The sequence below is a fragment of the Nymphaea colorata genome, chromosome 2 (assembly GCF_008831285.2).
Source record: "Nymphaea colorata isolate Beijing-Zhang1983 chromosome 2, ASM883128v2, whole genome shotgun sequence".
NCBI classification, from domain to species: domain Eukaryota; kingdom Viridiplantae; phylum Streptophyta; class Magnoliopsida; order Nymphaeales; family Nymphaeaceae; genus Nymphaea; species Nymphaea colorata.
This window is the reverse complement of record NC_045139.1, coordinates 3,186,141-3,190,266: the sequence shown is the minus strand read 5'-3', so window position 1 is coordinate 3,190,266 and position 4,126 is coordinate 3,186,141. Positions and strand designations below refer to the sequence as shown.

Below are 4,126 nucleotides of genomic sequence, written 5' to 3'. Positions count from 1 at the left end.
TATCATCCCAGGCCAAACAGCGTCTCTTTATGAAATAAAAATTCACAAATACAAAAGACCATTTTCCTTTGAGAATAAAAATAGCAAGAGATCACACACACACACACACACACATATATATATATATAATGACTGAAAAGGTTTTGATCAAGTGAAAAACAATACATTAGTTATTTTAAACAACATATACACTCCGATTCACCGACTGTTTATTGGCTAACACTAAAATCTCTTTCAGAAATACAAGTCAACAAAAAACCATGTTCAAAACATGATTTCAAATGCAACTAGCTCAGTCAAAACTCGAAAAACAAAGCTTATAACATGAAAGAACAATCATATATACATAATAAGATAATAAGACAAACTACTGTCCACAACAAAGGTGCACATGCACTGATAATGTTACAATCACATAAAGTCTTCAAAGGATGACGTACTAATCAATTAAAAACAATGAAACTAAACCCGTCAAGAATTTTCAAGCAAACATATACGTACACTGAGAATTCCAATTTGATTACTACAAGCGACACACGTGCTTCTTCACAACCAGGAACTTCTGTTGCAACAAGCTCACACCATCAATTCTAACTACACCTCCTAACGTAACAATTCCTCCAACCTCAATATAATCATCTCCGCACCATTAATATATAGACTACGTGAGACAGATGCAGCTCATGGAATACACAATTTCAATGGTATACAAGAGGGCGAGATCAAAGGCAGAAATCAGTACTGAAGAAACAGCGATAAACCAGGACTTTCCGCATTAGATATTCAATCCTCTGCAGATTGAGACCTAAGATACAAATCACCACCAAAGTTCTGTACAATGCACCAAAAAATATGTTTTGATACTGGCGTGATCTGAATCCATCTTCTGGCTGCTGGCAACGATCTGTGAAAACATTTAGCAAAAAACAAAAAGAATGAGATTATATAGAGTGATCTGAGCTGAAGCCCCCATTATATAATTATACATCTCACATGGATCCAACAAAAGGATGCTAAAGGGGTCGGGAGTATACAGAGTGCAGGTGAAGAACAGACGTGCACTGTGGCCTGTGGGGGTTGATGTTGATATTTTGAACTGTGCACTCTAAATCGAAAAAACATAGTTTATTTAAATTCATACATGTAGGTTCCTTCTTGCAACACTTACAACAGGTCCTTGGAAGCTGCGGTGCAAGCAACTACGCTCATGTGACATAGCTAGGTGTATAATAGTTTTAGCTGACTTAAATATGGTTACTCAACGTTTTTATAAACCCAAAGCATTTACTTAGCAAAACAGCATGAAATCTCCAGCCCGAATGTCTCTCTATCTATCTCTCTCATCTCTTTGTTGTGTTAATTTGTAACTCTTCTGCATCCATTTCTCTTCTTTGGATGCTGTCTCCTTTACTATAGTTCTTTTTCAGCTCTCTCTCTCTCTCTCTCTCTCTCTCTCTCTCTCTCTGTGATGAAAGTACTCACAAGTCACAAGAAAGAAAGACTAATAAATATCATTAGATGCGGCGAGAAGCCCTAAACGAAATAACAGCAGCTACGTCTAATTTAAATAAAAAACAGACTGGGGCAACAATACGGTACAGTTAACCATGTACCGGCACCGCAGCTTTATATTGCAGTTTATAAAGGTCCATGTACTGGTGCTGATCTACTTTATATTGCAGTTTTCAAAAGAGATCAAAGTTGCAGATATATATACACAACCAAATCTAGTGAAAACTCTTCACTGTACTAGAAGTCTAGTACTTGCTCACGAAAGCGACGAAGCACATACCAGTGAAATGCATCCAATCAGTACTGTTGTATCTTGAATTAGAGCAACTACTGTCCTCTTCGGAGAAAGGCTCAAAACCTTCAAAGAATAGGCGTTCGCGATCAAACTCACGACCGCGTTGATCACAGCGGAAACCTAAAAGATCAAGACCGTGGTCGAGAACAGATGGTGGCCGTAGAGAGAAGATTTAAGAGCAGAGCTCCCTTCAATCCAAATGAGGTTGAAGCATGAACAATGCAGCTCCCGTGTCATGCAAACCACAAGCCTATCCGGGCCTTCTCGCCAAAGGATAGGACAGTGGTATCCATAACTCAGCAGCTCTATATGTTCAGCAGGAACCTGTTTTGAATCTAAAGGAGCTCCACTCATCAACCCTGGAAAACCAATAAGAAATCACAAGGATTCACATTACATTGACTCCTTGAAATATATAATAAATAGTTAAGAGATAATGACGCAAAAACTTTCTCAAGATTCAGGAATACAACATACAAAGGAAAGAAAGAGTCGCCGGATGAACTTCATGAATTTGGATGTGGGACTGAAGATTAAATATAAAAGGTGAGACCAAAATAGTGGAAATGAAGCACAATATTGACATCTAAACATTGACGACAAAACAAGAACAACACAAGTGCGGACAAGTATGGATTGGGACCGCAGTCTAATAGAAGTCTAAGAAGGACGATGCCCATGATAGAAAAATATGAAGATTTGAAAAAATGGTGGTGGACTAAATCTATTTTGGATGAAGAATGAAACGGTGAAATTGAATGTTAACAGGACCAAAAGGTAAAGATTTAGAAACATGGTGGATGTTTAAATCTACTATGGAAGAAAGAAACTGTAGATTTGAAAGCTACCATGGGTTAAAAAGCAAGGAATTGAAAAAAATTGGTAGATAGAATCTATCTTGGACGAGATAAGAAACTGTCGATTTGAAAGGTACCAAAATGGTACGTGGTGGATTAGATCTATTCCGAATGAAGAAAGAAACTGCGGATCTGAAAGCTACCATGAATATGCACCCAAGTTTCCGTAGCCATATTCAACCAGTAAGGAAAGGCTGTCAAACAAACTAAACATGTTCACGGAGCTTCGAGAGAAATATACAAAACACACAGACAGCGAGCTCCATCGAATAGGAAACCAAGAGGAACTAGTCAAGACGAAACACTCAATGTGTAAAAGTGGTTAACTCAAACAAGTACGCAATATAAATCAGCTACCACGAAGAGACTTGAAATCTGAAGAACCTAAAACCAGTACCAGAGGACCATGAACAAAAATAATTGAACCAGATCACTTTCCCCGAAATGGTTCTCTTTCTCTGTGTGTGTGTGTGTGTGTGTGTGTGTGAGAGAGAGAGAGAGAGATCTGAAAGGTCCCCGGAACATTGCAAACGAGGGAGGGAGGGAGGGAGGGAGAGAGATTGGTGGCACGGGATGAGCAGATAAAACACGACAGACGAGAGGGAGCACGGGCAGACAGACGGTAGTGGGGTTGAAAGGGCAAAAAAACAGCAGCAGGACATGGGCAGGAGAGAGATGGTCAGGAGAGAGAAGGTAGCAATTTGGTGCAAGCCTGAGCAGAGGGAGAAAAGGAGAAGGGGAAAGATGGTGACATACACGTGTTCGAGAGGGAAGGGACGTCAGAAATGAATTTTTACAGAGAAAAAGAGAGAGAGAGAGAGAGTGGGTGGGCTTCTGGCCCCCCCCTGAGTTAAGCCTTCAAAATTTGAGGGCTCTGGGAATTCGAAATGGACAAAAGAGACGTTGATGCGACAACTCAGAAGAGGGGAGAGAGAAGGGGGTGAGAGGAAGAGGAAGAGGGCATTGGAAACCGGGGGCTCTGGTCGTCCTCACACTATTCAATGCGCCTCTGTCTCTTCTCAACCCTACTCTGCCGCTCTCTCCCACCACTTTCCTCCCTCTTCGCCGAATCCACAGTAGATTCTCCTGCGACCATCCTCGTTTTATATTACGGTATTTCAGATCTAATATAATTTTTCGACGTTGGAACTCATGTCTGATATTAGATTGCAATAAAACACGGAAACGTGAATCCCAAGTTCGACTTGGAGATCTCAATCCTAAATCCACAGATTCTAAAGAAAACCAACATTTTTACAACTTTCTAATAAAATCCACAATTTTCAGTAAAAAAAATGTCAAAAAAAAAAAACTTTGTAGCCTTCAGTCAACATAGTAAAATGACTCACCCGGGCTTCATTATAACTCGCTCATACAAACTAATCAAGTTTGTGTTTAAATTTATCCTTGACAGGTTAAACGAATCAAATTTGTAAGAACTTGATACATTTAAACTCGACTC

At 39.7% G+C, this 4,126-nt stretch overlaps 1 long non-coding RNA gene across 1 annotated transcript; it reads right to left on the bottom strand.

Annotated features, from left to right (window-relative positions):
- Nucleotides 1–494: 494 nt before the first annotated feature.
- LOC126409790 (uncharacterized) lies at nucleotides 495–3,467 on the bottom strand. Its single transcript, XR_007572541.1, has 2 exons — nucleotides 1,793–3,467; nucleotides 495–904 (listed from the first exon to the last, which is right to left on the bottom strand). It is a non-coding gene; the product is annotated as an uncharacterized LOC126409790 (long non-coding RNA).
- Between the last annotated feature and the right edge of the window lie 659 nt (nucleotides 3,468–4,126).